The following is a 17,108-nucleotide window of genomic DNA, read 5'->3' as shown; positions in this document are numbered from 1 at the left end:
TACACCCAGTTCTTCTGATTTCGAAACTCTCTGGATCCTTTCCATCTCTAAATTAACGTGTTATTAATTCTCATGAAAAGAATATCATCACTTTACCAAACTTCCCTACCGCCTTCCACCCTACTCTTTGCTCCTATTTGCTGCAAAACTCTTCAAACATGTGTCTACACTCAGGCAGCCAATTCTGTTGAATTTCTCCAGTTTAACTTTCTCCTCACACAAAGGTAACCCTGACCCCATGCTGCTTAACACCATGGTCATTTCCCAGTTCTTAACATCTATCAACAAGGTCAACATTCTTTGCTGGGTGTAAGTTTTCTGAACTTAGACCCCACTCTCTTATACACTCTGGGTTTTCTCCGGCCTTACTGGTCACTCATTCTCACTTCTCTCCAACCTCTGAACATGGGAGCATGTTTGATGCTGTTACCAGTCCATCTGTCTCCCTCTCTTCTTGTGACTGGTGGATTTATCCTGGTGTCATGGCTTTAAGTACCAGTTAAATTCTGATAACTCCCAAAATGACAATTTCAGCCCACACCTCCTTTCCAAATTCAAGACTTGTACTTCCAAGCATCTGCTTTATGTCTCTATTTGGATTTCTAAAAGATACTTCAAGCTCAACACTTTTAGCACTTAATTCCTGTTCTCCTCAAAACCTACTTCACAAGCTACTTTTCCCATCTCAAAATCTACCCATTTCTCATTATTTCTACTAGTATTACACTTACCTAAGCCACTAGCATATCTTGCCTGGAGTATTTTTATAATAAATAATAAAACAAATATTTAATAGGTTTTCCTGCTTCTAATCTATTTTTAATATGGCAGCCAGAGTGACCAAAACATGTCAGATCATATTATTCTTATAAATAAAATTTCAGTGAAGCATTTCATCCAGAGAACAGGTGTTTATTACCTCTTATCTCCTCTCTCCTTCTCTCTCCTTGCTTTCTCTGCCCCAGGCATACCATTTCACTCCAACTGTGGACTCCAGAAGTTCCCCCTGGTGATTTTGCTCTTTGCTCAGATGTCAGCATCACTAATTACCTCATCCCTTTCAAGTCTTTGCTCATATTTTACTTTCTCAGTGATTCAGTTTATTTAACAATGCAACTTGCCTGCCAGTTCACTTAGTGTTCCTAATTCGGTTGCCCTATTCTCAATTAAAAAGTCTTAGGATCTATTACCTTCTTACACACTAGATTATTAATTGATTTAGCATGATTAGTGTTTATTGTATGACTTTATCCACTAGGATGTAATGTCAGAGATGTGGTCTTTTTCTCACTGGTATATTCCCAGCCTCTAGAATAGTGCCTGAGAGACAGTAGTTTCTGGAAATATTTGTCTAATGGGTGAATGAAAAGAAGTATGGAACAGACTTTTTGTACCTGTTTTAAACCTGCAGAAATTTCAGGTCATTCTCTGTAGTATTTAAAGGTGTAATAGTTTTTAGATACAAGTTCAGCTATGTCACTAGACTCTCACTTCCTACCTACTAGTCACAGGTTTATGCAAATTTATTTCTGGTTGCATATAAATTACCAGGAAGTTCAATGGTATTGATCTCTGCTGCCATTTAATGGGGCTAGTCTGTTATCAACTCCAGGCAAGGTCCTGAATCAGCTTTTACTTGTAAATAAATGGAAGAATGGCCTTTGACTTTGCTTCTGCAAACTCAGGAGCCTTCTCCTATTCCTTAAATGTCATCATATGCCTATCTGTGCTCTTTGCTTTGTTTTAAGAAAATGAAAGAAATTTAAAATCATTGAGATCTCAGAAAGAATCAAACTCATTCTTAAGCATTTTCTTCAAGTTTACTCTAATTGCCCTGAGATTAATCTCGTATTATGACAGCAAAGCCTGGCCCTTCTAGGATTCTTTGAACACTGGATTTCAGTAATTTGATCTTCATGGGCAGTGAATCTATCTGTCACACTCACTTGTCCTTTCACTCTTTGCATCAACTGGCATTTACCCATATCAAACTCCATTTGTCCATCACTTTTAAAACCCTCACTAATTTCCAGTTGCTCTCATGGAGCTGAGTTTGGAGGTTGACATGGATCATCCATTCTTTCCAGAATGACAAATAGCTTTACATGGTGATCCTCACATTTTATCTTAATTTCTTGGCAAACTTTAATTTAATTTTCTGCTGAATGGTTTCAGTCTCATGCAGAACCAAAGTGAACTGAGTGACTATCTCAGAAATAGTCCCTGTCTTGTCTGTAATTCTTTCTTCCATTTAGATGAAAATTAGGTAGCACTTAGGGGTGATTTTTTTAAAATCGTCAACATAATTACCAATGTCACCGCGAAACTCTGAGAAATCTTAAGCTTGAATTTCCCACTAGTCTCAGAGTGGTTATAAAAATTTATTTCTTCAGGACAGATTGGATAGAAACCTAATATAGGCTGAAAACATCTTGGAGCTAGAAATAGTCTTAGATATTATCAATCCCAGTCATGACAAAGTTTGTAAATAAAGAGATTGAGGCCGAGAAATGAAAGATGAATGTGTAAATTCACATTCTGTCAAATTGGTCAGATGAACCACAAAGCTTGGCCTTTTAATTTAGTCCAGTAAGCTCTGAAATTATATGCATAGATTGGTGAGCATTTACAGAACATTTGTTTGAGGACTGTGCCCACTGATCTCCCAAGTTAAGCACCAGGGTTCCCCTTGCTGCTCCACAGGCACAATTGATTCTTTTTGTGCATTTAATCCCAGGATCCATGTAAAAGTAAATTGAACTTTGTACTTAGTTTCAGATTATAATAACTCTTTTTGTGTGCTCAGACACTCAGTTGTGTCCAACGGTTTGCAGCCCCATGGACTGTAGCCCCCCAGGCCCTTCTGACAGTGGAATTTTCCAGGCAAGAATACTGGAGTGAGTTGGCATTTCCTACTTAGGGGATCTTTGCGACCCAGGGATCAAAACCGTGTCTCTTGTATCTCTTGCATGGGCAGGTGAATTCTTTACCACTGAGCCACCTGGAAAGCCTCTTTCCCCTGCTGAAAAGCATTCATGGATTAGTTTGTGTCATCCCAGGGCATTGGGTTGCTGTGACTTCAGCATTCTCTAAGCTCAAGGGCAGCCCTTGGAATAACATGCTAAATGTATTTCCAGGTGCCTCTGTGAGATTATGTGAAAGTGAAAGTTGCTCAGTCGTGTCCGACTCTTTGCAGGCCCATGGACTATATAGTCCATGGAATTCTCCAGGCCAGAATACTTGAGTGGGTAGCCTTTCCCTTTTCCAGGGGATCTTAACTCAGGGATCAAACCCAGGTCTTCCACATTGCAGGCAGATTCTTTACCAACTGAGCCACAAGGGAATATGAGAGAGCATCTAAAGTTATTTCTAAATAGAGAAGAAAATTAGTTTTGTATCTTCTTCTGACTTCTACCTCTTCTCTGCACAATTTACAAGTAGTAAAATGAGAGCAAAGACACACATAAGGAAGAAAATTCAAACACAGTCTCTCTTTCTAAAACCTGTATTGCTATTAAGGGACTTTGAAATAATAGGACATGTAACAAAATATAATTTTCTTCCACTGAGCTTGTATGTGTATGTGTGTGTGCATTTGTGCAAGGGAATCAAATAATAACATTAGAGAATTTTTGTTTTTTTTTCCCTTAACGTATCAGAAAACTGACTTTTCTTTTTAAAATAAGTATCATCTGCTAGGCAAAGATGAGTTATATGGAAAAAGACTTGATAAATCCACTTTGCCACTAAATCCATTACCCCAAGCATGACATCTCTTTCTAAGCTCTGTTTCCCTCTATAAAAGAAGTAACTGAAGTAGCTTGTTAAGCCACCTTGTTAACAATCATTGTCTCTGAAGATTTCTATTAAACTGCAAGTCCCTCCCACTATTTTCTGAAATGAAATATTTTTATGAATCATTTTTCAAGTGCTTCAAAATAACATACTCATCAGAGATCTTGGCAACTAAGAATTGGCCATAAGCATATCAGACACAGAGATAGGCTAATTCCTGTTCTTTCTAATTTGAGTTTTGATTAATTATAGAACCAAGGGCATTCCTCCTATGGACCTTGAATTGACTCCCTCAGAGTCATGTTATATCACAGGGCTGGGCTTTTCCTGGTGGGACGCCACCAAGCCTTGATTTTCATTTCAGTTCTTAAAGATCAACAAGGAGCATTTTGATATACTTGTGATCCCTTTCTGTCTCACATCCCTCTACCCTCTTTTCTCTTCTCTCTCCTGTCCCACGATATCCTCCTTCCATTTGACCCACTAGGTCTCACGTGTCAATAGGTAGTGTCAGAAGAAACAGAAATCTGTGCCCTCCAGGTGCCACTGAGTGTTATCTGGGGAAGTTGGCCAGGGCCAGGTCCCTGGGTCGATCAAAATTGTGTGGGACATCCATCTTACCCAACTTGAGGGGTCTTTATGAGATTACAAATTCAAAACAGAGCTTCCAAGGAGCCCCAGGCAAGTGGGGGGTCCTTAAGCCCTGACCACCTCTGGCCAGTTGTATTTACCTTCATATGTCCCAGTGTTTCAGCTCAGAGGAGAAAATGCAAAGTGCTCAGGTTCTGCCATTTCCCTTTGGAGGGATACAAGAATGAAAACATTCTCAGTGACATTTGCCTAAAGAATGCAGGACTATTGTGAAGGTTCCAGAGGGCAGTGGATAATATTTTATTCCCCTTCTTAGTTAGAATTTGTATTTCTTGAATTCCATAAAGGAATTAAGAGCTGCTTAGAATACAGACTCAGATGTGGTCTCCCTGACAAGATGCCCTTGTACACAAAATGGTGCCATTAGCATAAGGCATATAATTTTTGTATTATATTCAGAATTATTCTGAGACAAAAGAAGAAAATGTTTTAAGAGGGAGCTTGATTCATTGAAACAATTTTAGGCTTACCGAGTGGTACTTAGTGGCAAAATTTGGAGAAGAATTAAAGGTGAAAGAAAAAGTAATTGGCCTCCACTAAACACCATTCAATGTCAGTACATGGGAGGGAGACAAGGTCAACATTCATATTTCATAAGCCTGATAATAGCACCACTGTAATCCACACAGCTGCTTTGCATGTGAGGTGATATTCTATTTCTGAAAGACTCAGCTTTTCTTTATGTAAGGTATCCTTCCCTTCCCATTTAAAATTGATTTGTATTCATCTTGGAAAAAAAGAATTACAAAACTATTGTCCTTATTTCCAGCAGTTGGCACAAATGTTTATTTTCTTCCAGTCTTTATTATCTTTTTGATATATTTAACATATCTGAGTGCATACTCTCTGTGTATTTTTATCCTGTTTTATTCTCTTCACATATTCCCATGTGAACATAATCTCCTTGTAAATAAGATATTTTGCAAATATTTACATTAAATACCAAACACTAAATAACAAAGTTTACTTAACCTTCCCTCCAGTGGTTGACTGTTTAGGTTAATTTCAAAATTTTCCTTTAAACATACAGTGAAATAAACATTTTGTGCATAAACTGTTTCAGATTACTTTCTTAGGATAGCTTCCCAAAAGCAGAATTAGAGACTCCAACATTTTGAGTTTTTATGTTTTTGTTGCTTTTTATTTTTAAGGATTTTTAGTACGAGGTGCCAAATAACATCAAATAGAATGCATTAATTTTCATGTATGAAATCTAAATTTATGAAGCATTCTGTCACATTAGCTTTGGTATTTCTTTTTCCTCAGGCTCTAGATAAAGGTTGCTTTCTCTCTCAGATATGGGACCAGCTAACAGATTGGGGCTGAACACAAGTCACTAGGTAACAGTACCGACTTTCTCCTAATTTGTTTGAATGAATATCTCACCCAGTGTATTATTATATGGGGCAAATAATTAACATCAAATGCAAGGGGGATCTTCCCATTCTTCCCATTAGCCCTTGCAAATCATTTTGGGGCAATCATGTTTTTCCTCTTAAGCCTTGAAAGGCAAAATGGACACACAAACAAAAGTCAAAATAACAATCTTATTTATAAGAGCTTAGTATATCACTAAGCTTACATTTTGGTGTGGTGCCTACACATGAACAGAATGAGGTTTAAAATTCTATTTTTAAGGTGAAATAAATCAGTGATTCTTTTTCTCACTTTGTGTTGATTTTTCTTTTTAGTTGTACTGCACTAATAAGACTTGAGAAAAAGAAAAGGGCAGAATATATCTTCTTTTACCATCTCTTTGCTATAAGCTCATGGGCAGGAACAGTATGTGAAAGTTAGAGAAGGCATCTTGGCTTGGTTCTGAGTCTGTACTTAATTTATCTCAGGGTCATCCTATGTGTATGTGCATATCTCAACCAGGTGGGTTCTAGTGAAGAGAGCTATGGATAGGTTGACATCACCTGCTATGGCTGGCACCCTGCCCTTTTTTGACCTCTAAGGTAACTTTTTGCTCATGTGTGGTCTGAGAAGGTCTCCTTGACTTTGAGAATGAGGAATATGTGATTTTTTAATCTCTTACCTGTATAGGGCTCAGCTCTTCTCTTGCTCCTGCTATTTTGGAGTATCTGTCCGTAGGGAACAACTCCAGCTGCTCATCCTGGGACCCATCTATTTCTTGCCTCAATGGGGATTTACCATTAGTGGATGGATGAAATCCATAACTTTAAAAGTGCCCTTCACCTTTATGATTCTCTCATGGGTAGGAGACAGACTTACTTGAATTGACAAATGGCTGAGGAAAAAAAGGGTGTTCCCAAGAGGGAAGAGTCATTCACAGAGGTTTGACTCATGATCAGTTTTTTATTCTCAATAAAGAATAGTTTCCAGAACTGACTGTTGCCTTTCACTTAAAATTGTCTCAGCTCAGTTACCCATATAACACTGTTTGAGTTCTTAAGGAAAATATGTGTACGAAAAAATTAGAGAACAACTTTCAATAAAAACCTGTAAGACATTAAGGTTCAAGACATTCACAGAATGTTATGCCATAAGGTGGGGATAGTTCATTTCCGAACCACAACTCAGTCTGGGGAAAACTGGAGGACTCTAGTGGAGAAGGCAATGGCAACCCACTCCAGTACTCTTACCTGGAAAATCCCATGGACGGCGGAGCCTGCTGGGCTGCTGTCTATGGGGTCGCACAGAGTCGGACACGACTGAAGTGACTCGGCAGCAGCAGCAGCAGGAAGACTCTAGACAAGGGTCCAGGGCATCAGCAAAAGTGAGGAAAGCAGCCCACTGCTCAGGATTGATGGGAACACAGTGACTAATGGGAAAATTAAAACCCACTTGAAATGTGTTTGGAAAGTGAGAATTCCCCCCCTTCTCCTCCTATTTCTTTTGGCTGGTTGAATAACTAAAATAACATAAAACAGGCTGATAAGAGAAAAAAATAAGTACATACAGGGGATACACATAAGCATGGGGGAATTCCAAAAACAGGCAAAATGAGGTATATATGTTATACTGGATTTGAAGGAGGAGGAAAGGTCTGCAGCTTCATAGAAAGTGAAAGTGAAGTGAAAGTCACTCAGTTGTGTCAGACTCTTTGCGACCCCATGGACTGTAGTCCATGGAATTCTCCAGTCCAGTTGCCAGAGTGGGTAGCCTTTTCCTTCTCCAGGGGATCTTCCTAACCCAGGGATTGAACTCAGGTCTCCTACATTGCAGGCAGATTCTTTACCAGCTGAGCCACAAGGGACTCAACTTCATAGAGAAAGAAAGTAATTCACAGGAAGGTGAAAAAAGACCCAACATTTGCTTAACAAATGTTTGCTGGGCCATGTAGGAACAATGGGACACAGAGAGAAGTTTTAACAGAGGTGGTTATGTTCCTCCCTGTCTCCCACATCTAGTTCATATTATGCTATAATAACTCAGGTGATACTTTTCTTTCCTGGAATGGCTCCTCTGTCTTAATTCTTTAAGGCAATTAAGGAGGAGGTGAAAAGATAAAAACTCCTGAGTCTTCTGTTTCTTCCTCATGCCAAAGAGGCATTACTATTGATGCCAACATCTCACGCACTGTAGACCAAACTGAATCTCAGAGTTTGGGGTGGAGTTAAAAAGAATAGCTTCCTTTCATTATCAGGCAAAGTGGGACACAGTGGGCTCCTGCTCTGGAAAGCAGTGTGTCCCAACCCAGGAGGATGTGATGAGGAGTTTTATAGCAATCCCCTGGAGAAGGGAAAGGCTACCCATTCTGGCCTAGAGAATTCCATGGACTGTACAGTCCATGGGGTCACAAAGAGTTGGACAAGACTGAGCAACTTTCACTCACTTTATAGCAATAGTTCAAAGGTGGGGCTGCTGACAAGATGAGAGTATGTTTTTTGTCTCAAGTGGTCTGTCTCCTAGTGTTGATGAGCTTCTGTGGTCCCTTTAACCTCACCTCAGGTAGCTTCTTAGCTACTCCTTCCCTAATTAGCAACAGTTTGAATCTGCCCTTTGGAATTCAGAGCAGGTCATGGAGGCTGGAGTCTTGCCTACAAAAAGCAGGAACTAGGGGGACAAAAAGGCTTTCCTGCCCAGGAGCCCCACAGGGTCCTTCTTGGTTTCATTGTGGCAAATTTTTCTTCCCTGCAAATGGAAATACCAGTAGATGGTAATGGTTCTCAAAAGAAAGACAGTGACTTTCTGAAAGGGAGAAGGCCCCAACCTAGTGATGTTTGAATGCAATGCTGTGAATATATTCTTTGCACAGTGGTCATATAGCAAGAGCATTGAATTCAACTGGAAAATGATTCTCTTCTTGGGAAAATCCCTTACCAATTGAGGCAAAGAGCCAACCTTATTAACTTCCTACAAAGCTGAGCTGTAACTCAGTATGATTTTGTTTTTACAAACAGTTAAAAGAGGTTTGGTTGATGCTTTCAAAGGGGAAATTGAGACAGCAAACAGTTCTGGAGAAGGAATAATGCATTTTTCAGGTTCATTTGCTATGACTGCCTACCAAAGCAATTAAAAACAAACCTTCCTTCTTTCCAAGATGATAATAAAAATGATAATTAGCAATCTGCTCCTTCATTTCTTCACATGTTCTTGACCTTGTCTTGCTATTTAGGGCTTATCGTTTTACATATGGGCTTCCCTGGTGGCTTGAAGGGTAAAGCGTCTGCCTGCAATGCGGGAGACATGGGTTCAAACCCTGTGTCGATAAGATCCCCTGGAGAAGGAAATGGCAACCCACTCCAGTACTCTGGCCTGGAAAATTCCATGGTTGGAGGAGCCTGGTAGGCTACAGTCCATGGGATCGCAAAGAGTTGCACATGATTGAGCAATTTCACTTCTCATTTTACATATGATTTTTAGGAAGAACACATTTTGAATGATTTGATTTCTTCATTAGAATCATTGCTTTCTTAAATATAAATGTTTTCTACAGTGTTCTCTAAATAAGAAGTAGGAGAATAGAAAAGATCCCTATTACTCATTTTCCTTCAGTTCAGTTCATTTCATTCGCTCAGTCATGTCCAACTCTTTGCGACCCCTTGGACTGCAGCACACCAGGCCTCCCTGTCCATCACCAAATCCTGGAGTTTACTCACACTCATGTCCATTGAGTCAGTGATGTCATCCAACCATCTCATCCTCTGTCATCCCCTTCTTCTCCCACCTTCAATCTTTCCCAGCATCAGGGAAATCATTTTCAAATGAGTCAGTTCTTTGCATCAGGTGGCCAAAATATTAGAGTTTCAGCTTGTTTCCTTACTCTTCAGGAAATCATATAAGGTGATGAATTTGTGAGTTGATGACATATTTGAAATATTTATTAGACACTTATGAGTAATAAATTCACCCATGACAGTTTAATTCAACTTATCTTTAAGATTATGCACAGGGCCCACACATAGGTTTTTGGTGTCTGACAAACCTGCAGTAAAGTTTTACTCTGTGACACACAGGCTAAGCCTCAGCTTTCCCAGCTGGGAATTGGTGATACTCTAACAAGGGTTTTTTTGTTTGTTTGTTTGTTTGTTTTTTGTTTCTTGTTTTTAAGATTAAATAAAATGAAGGACAGAAAATGTCTCGCTTAATTAGCTCTCAGATCTCAAAGAACCTTTATTGTAAGTATAAAGCTAAAACAAATGACCTCAAAAAGTATACACAAATAGGGCTGAAAGTGTCAAACCAACCTGAACCTACCTCTTTAAAACTCATTGAATCCATCCATTTTCCTCCATTTTAACTTTTCCTGCCTATGGTTAATGCTAGCTTTTTCCAGCTTGAATTATTTCAATAGTTTCAATTGTCCTTGGTCTACTATAGTGCATTGTTCATATAAACATAAGATAGCACTTTCCTATTTGCATCTAATGTGCTACAATCCTTTCATTGGGACTTCAGAATGTGTGTTCCCTTGCAATAAGGGAAATGCTAGAGGAAAGTATGTGTCTATTGTAAATGATTACTGTGCGACCTTAGGTAGGAATAGTTTGTTTTTTTGTGGGCCTGGGCTGAACTTTGGGATCTGTGTATTTACATGGATCCAATGTACCTATGAACAGTGAGAATGACCTTATGTTTGTACCTCTGGAAAAATATGAGAATGTTCTAAACTGAGGCAGCAGTAATAGGAATAATATGGTAAGAAGTTTAAAGGTATAGAAATGGTAGATGGTTATTTGTTGAGGAGTAGAGTTCCAAAGAATAGCAAGGAGAGATAAGAAAGCCTTCCTAAGTGATCAGTGCAAAGAAATACAGGAAAACAATAGAATAGGAAAGACTAGAGACCTCCTCCAGAAAATTAGAGATACCAAGGGAACATTTCATGCAAAGATGGCCTCAATAAAGGACAGAAATTGTATGGACCTAACAGAAGCAGAAGATATTAAGAAGAGGTGGCAAGAATACACAGAAGAACTGTGCAAAAAAGATCTTCATGACCCAGGAAATCATGATGGTGTGATAGCTCACCTAGAGGCAGACATCCTGGAATGTGAAGTCAAATGGGCCTAGGAAAGCATCACTATGAACAAAGCTAGTGGAGGTGATGGAATTCCAGTTGCGCCATTTCAAATCCTGAAAGATGAGGCTGTGAAAGTGCTGCATTCAATATGCCAGCAAATTTGGAAAACTCAGCAGTGGCCACAGGACTGGAAAAGGTCAGTTTTCATTCCAATCCCAAAGAAAGGCAATGCCAAAAAATGCTCAAACACTGCACAATCACACTCATCTCATATGCTAGTAAAGTAATGCTCAAAATTCTCCAAGTCAGGCTTCAGCAATACGTGAACCATGAACTTCCAAATGTTCAAGCCGGTTTTAGAACAGGCAGAGGAACCAGAGATCAAATTGCCAACATCTGCTGGATCATTGAAAAAATAAGAGAGTTTCAGAAAAACATCTCTTTCTGCTTTATTGACTATGTCAAAGCCTTTGACTGTGTGGATCACAATAAACTGTGGAAAATTCTGAAAGAGATGGGAATACCAGACCACCTGACATGCCTCTCGAGAAACCTGTATGCAGGTCAAGAAGCAACATTTAGAACTGGACATGGAATGACAGACTGGTTCCAAATAGGAAAAGGAGTACATCAAGGCTGTATATTGTCACCCTGCTTATTTAACTTATATGCAGAGTACATTATGAGAAATGCTGGGCTGGATGAAGTACAAGCTGGAATCAAGATTGCTGGGAGAAATATCAATACCTCAGATATGCAGAAGACACCACCCTTATGGCAGAAAGTGAAGAGGAACTAAAGCCTCTTGATGAAAGTGAAAGAGAGAGTGAAAAAGTTGGCTTAAAGCTCAACATTCAGAAAACTAAGATCATGGCATCCAGTCCCATCACTTCATGGTAAATAGGTGGGGAAACAGTGGAAGCAGTGTCAGACTTTATTTTTTGGGGCTCCAAAATCACTGCAGATGGTGATTGCAGTCATGAAATTAAGAGACGCTTACTCCTTGGAAGGAAAGTTATGACCAACCTAGGTAGCATATTAAAAAGCAGAGACATTACTTTGCCAACAAAGGTTCATCTAGTCAAGGCTATGGTTTTTCCAGTGGTCATGTGTGGATGTGAGAGTTGGACTGTGAGGAAAGCTGAGTGCCAAGGAATTTATGCTTTTGAACTGTGGTGTTGGAGAAGACTCTTGAGAGTCCCTTGGACTGCAAGGAAATCCAACCAGTCCATCCTAAAGGAGATCAGTCCTGGGTGTTCATCGGAAGGACAGATGTTGAAGCTGAAACTGGAATATTTTTGCCACCTGATGCAAAGAACTGACTCATTTGAAAAGACCCTGATTTTGGAAAAGATTGAGGGCAGTAGGAGAAGGGAACAACAGAGAATGAGATGGTTGGATGGCATCACTGACTCAATGGACATGAGTCTGGGTAAACTCCGGGAGTGTGTGATGGACAGGGAGGCCTGGCATGCTGAGATTCATAGGGTCTCAAGGAGTCAGACACGACTGAGTGACTGAACTGAAACTGAAACAGTGGAATAAAGTTTAGATTTCGAGGCACATAATTGGTTGTAAGATGTCATGAAGATACAAAGGATTCTGAATATATTAAGGTGAGAATATGTTTAGCATCAACATGTTATGGTTCGGGGTAGCTATCTTGGCTGTTGTAAAATATATAGAGCTGTTGAGAGGTGTTTAAATCAGAGATAGATTTGAAAGTGATCAGGACATGGAAGATGTGTGAAGTAACAAGATGAAATGAGTGGGATTGTTCAAGCACAGCCAATGGAGAGCAAGAAGTAGACCAGAGATTTATTCATCATTATACCATTATCTCTTCTCTGGACTGTGCATTTACCTAGTGCTACACCCTTGCTGCTTCTACCATTGTCCTGGTTTAGTATAGTTTCAGCACAGCCACAAATGAAAACAAGTTAGATTACCTTACTCCCCTGCTCAAAAACTCCCAAGGGCTCCCGATATTACTCAAGTTAAAAAAGCCAGTGTCCTTTCAAGGTACACCAGGTCTTGTGATCTGCTAGCTCCTCCCTCATGTGCTTTCATCTCCTCTTTGGATACCTGACTCCTTTTCTTCAGAGAGTCCACCTTCCTTCTCCTCTTCCAGTGAGCCATGGACAGCCTTTGCAAAGGCTCTTTCTTCTACTTAGAATATTATTTTCCTTGAAAGCTGCACCTCTTACTCTATTCCTTCCTTCAGATCTTTGCTCAAATGTTGTTTTTTTCCAACACATTTAATTTTGGCATTTTGAAAGCTATCAGTTCCCCAACCGGCATAGGACTCCATAGCCTTATTTCTTGCTTATGTTACTCCACAAATATTATGACTTTTTATTTTGCATGTATAATCATTGATATATGTATTGGCTATCTCTCTCCATCAAATTATAAACTTGATGGAGACAGGGATTGTGCTTCCTTCACTACTGTATTCAAACAGTGCCTGGTACATAATAGGCAACCAGTAAATGATTGCTGAAGGACTGAATGAAGAAATGAATGAGTGAAATTTGGAGACAGCCAATATCTTAGGTGATAGCTGAAGGAGAGGTTTTCTCCATTTGGAAGACAATGTCAAAAAGTACATGTCAAAAAATACCTTGCTGGAAGTAGACATAGTGTAGATAGCTTTCTTCAGTTTTATTTCCCCTGTTTTGTCAGCAATCTACAAGGCTTAATTGTGAGCTTACTGTGTTCTGGAATCTTGTTTCTCATGTACTAGGTGTTTATGTTTGACTGGCACGATTACATGAACCTGTTCAGGTCAGCAGTGTCCTTTACTTGCTCTGATAATACAGACTCTTGAGAAAAATCAACTTAGCAGCACAACTTTCCAGTTTCTCTTGGTGTTTGTATTAACCCTTGGCTAAATTGTAAAAGGTTTTGTTGTAAGGACTAAGTACTTTCTTTTCATACCCTCTGGTTCTAGGCACATAAATAAAGATGGATTGGCTGAAAATTCATTCATTCTTATAATAAATATTTGTTCTTTATGATGTTTCAATGAAAATGTTATAATAAAAAGTAATTATGTTTCTGTTTTATCAAGAATACTAGAATCAAAGTCAGAAAACCTGGTTTTCAATCTCCAGTGATCTACATTTTATTTTAAATTGAAGTATAATTGACTTACAATATTTTACTAGTTTCAGGTGTATAGCAAAATGATTCAGTTTTATATACATGTGTGTGTATACACACACACACACACACACACATACATATATGTATAACATTCAGATTATTTTCCACTGTAGGTTACTAAAGATACTGAATATAGTTCCGTGTGTGTGTGTATGTGTGTTAGTCGCTCAGTTGTGTCTGACTCTTTGTGACCCCACGGATTATAGCCCACCAGGGTTCTCTGTCCATGGAATTCTCCAAGCAAGAATACTGGAGTGGATTGCCGTCTCCAGAGGATCTTCCAGACCCAGGGATTGAACCCTGATCTCCTGCATCACCAGCAGAGTCTTTACCATTTGAGCTACAGGGAAGTCCTAAAGTGAAAGTCGCTCAGTGGTGTCTGACTCTGCGACCCAGGCACTATACAGTTCATTGGATTCTCCAGGCCAGAATACTGGAGTGGGTAGCCTTTTCCTTCTCCAGGGGATATTCCCTACCTAGGGATCAAACCCAGGTCTCCTGCATTGCAGGCAGATTCTTTACTAATTGAGCTACCAGGGAAGCCCAAGAATACTGGAGTGGGTAGCCTATCCCTTCTCGAGCAGATCTTCCTGACCCAGGAATTGAACCGGGGTCTCTTGCATTGCAGGCAGATTCTTTACCAACTGAGCTATCAGGGAAGCCCATTTTTTTGGCGTCTCTGGGTGCCCTGTTCTATACAGTAAAACCTTGTTGTTTATAGTGGTGTGTATATTTTAATCCCATACTCCTAATTTATCCCCTCTCCTTTGATAACCATAAATTTGCTTTTTACTTCTGTGAATCTGTTTCTGTTTTGTAAATAAGTTCATTTATGTATTCTTTTTAGATTTCACATGCAAAAAACATCATATTTGTTTGTCTGACACACTTCACTCAATATGATAATATTTAAATTCATCCATACTACTGCAAATGGCAATGTTTCTTTCCTTTTTATGACTGAGTAATAGTCCATCGTTCTTGGGCATGAGTGTGTGTGTGTGTGCATGTGTTGGTGCACATGTGCAGATATATAAATATATAATCTCATATGTTCTTTATCCATTCATCTGTTGACTGATGTTTAGGTTGCTTCCATGTCTTGGCTATTATGAATCATTCTGTTATGAACATTTGAGTGCATGTATCCTTTCAAATTGGAGTTTTCATCTTTTTAGGTTATATGCCCAGGAATGGGATTGCTAGGTTATATAGTAGCTCTCTCTTTAGTTTTTTAAGCAACTTCCATAATGTTTTCCACAGTGACTGCATCAATTTACATTTCCACCAATCATGTGGGAGGATTCCCTTTTCTCCACACCCTTTCTAGCATTTATTATTTGTAGACATTTTGGTGATGGCTTTTCTGACCAGTCTGAGCTGACATCTCATTGTAGTTTTAATATGCATTTCTAGTATCACTAAGATGCTCAGTACTAATACTGAGTGACACTGAGCATCTTTTCATGTGCCTGTTAGCCATCTGTATGTCTTCTTTGGAGAAATATCTATTTAGGTCTTCTGCTTATTGTTTGATGATGACTTTGGAAGAGGCACATATTTCTTTGTTCCTCAGTTTTCTCACTTATTCTATGTGGCCATAATATCAGTCTTGCCTTATTTGACACAACTAGTGTGGAATTTAATGACAAAATTCTAAAATGACTTTGTGACTTGTAAAATCTCATGAATTGTATTTATTATACAAAGTTGTGTACAAAGAAACTGCTTTCCTCTAGAATTCTTCAGATCCTCTAAATCAGACAATTCTTGGCTTAGTCTGTGAAAGATACATCTTAAAAATATCCAATCTATTGTAATTAGCCTGCAATTAAAAGAAATAAATTCATTTACAAAAAAATCCAATCTACCTAAAATGTAGATTTTGTTCCAGAGTTTTCATTATTTTGTCTTCCAATATGATTTGCTTGAGACGTTGAGATGAATATGTGATTAAATGATTTTCTGGAGTCACTAAAGGTGTATCTGGTGTTACTCAAAGGTGCTGCTTGTCTCAGAGGAGATAATAGTTTCATTTTATAACTTACCCATTTCTCCTAGAAGAAAGTCTAGGAATGAATCAAGATATATATATATATCACACACACACACATATACATATATGTGTATATATATATATATATGTCCAGTACCTCCTGATGGATTTTGAAGATGATGTTCTTAGTTATCTCTGAGTGAAAGAGAAGAGAAGGAAAGGCTTAAATGTGAAAATTGTGTAAATTGTGTAAATATCTTATTTTCTTTTAAAAAGAGAGTTGTGAACTTCAACAGAGGATGAAGGAGAGGTGTACTTCAGAGATAGGACCAAACAGATAGGAAAGATCAAAACCTACAGACCAATGTGGCTCAGTCCTTGGCTTGGGGCTCTTTGGAAAGTCTAGTTAATAGATTCTTCTGAAGGAAGGGAATTTGGTATTGTAAGGGAATATACTATTGGGGTGAGGGTTGATAAATTCAACTGATCAAAGAAAACCTCTGAATATTCTAATAAAGAAGCCTGCAACTGAGACCAAGTTCTCTATTATTGCTGTCTGCATTGTCTCACAAACCATCAACTATGTATCTCTTTAAGAAAGTTCTGAAAATTTCTAAGTGCTTTGCTTCTGACTTTCTAGAAATAGGCCTTTTCTTCTTAGAGTGAACTACATTCCCCTACACATCATGTGGCAGAGATACCATTCTAGGACCATTGATGATCACTCAAATTATGGTACCAGAGTAGGTCACTGCATTTCTGGGTCGGGGTCTTTGCTTTAGAGGTCTGGTAATGTCATCATGGAGCCTGGTCAGCTACAGTCCACGGGGTCGCAAAGAGCTGGACACAACTGAGCGATTTCACTTTCACTTTTACTTTAATGTCATCATGTGATTGCCCTCAAATTCCATGGAACTAACTCCAAAATCTTCACATGTGTAAGCGGCAAGTGAGTGACTAATACGCAGGTGCTATCTTTAGTTGAAAAATCAAACCACCAAGAAGAGAAAGTATTTACAGTAGCAGGTCTACACACTTTGCCTCTGAAGAAAACCTAAGTGGGACACACCC

General features: G+C 38.9%; 1 protein-coding gene across 7 annotated transcripts in view; it reads left to right on the top strand.

Moving 5' to 3' along the window:
- NRG3 (neuregulin 3) overlaps positions 1 to 17,108 on the top strand; it is a 1,193,959-nt gene that overhangs the window by 666,038 nt on the left and 510,813 nt on the right. The window lies entirely within an intron of this gene.

This window comes from Cervus canadensis, chromosome 8 (genome assembly GCF_019320065.1).
Source record: "Cervus canadensis isolate Bull #8, Minnesota chromosome 8, ASM1932006v1, whole genome shotgun sequence".
Classification (NCBI taxonomy): domain Eukaryota; kingdom Metazoa; phylum Chordata; class Mammalia; order Artiodactyla; family Cervidae; genus Cervus; species Cervus canadensis.
This window is presented reverse-complemented; position numbering and strand designations above follow the sequence as displayed.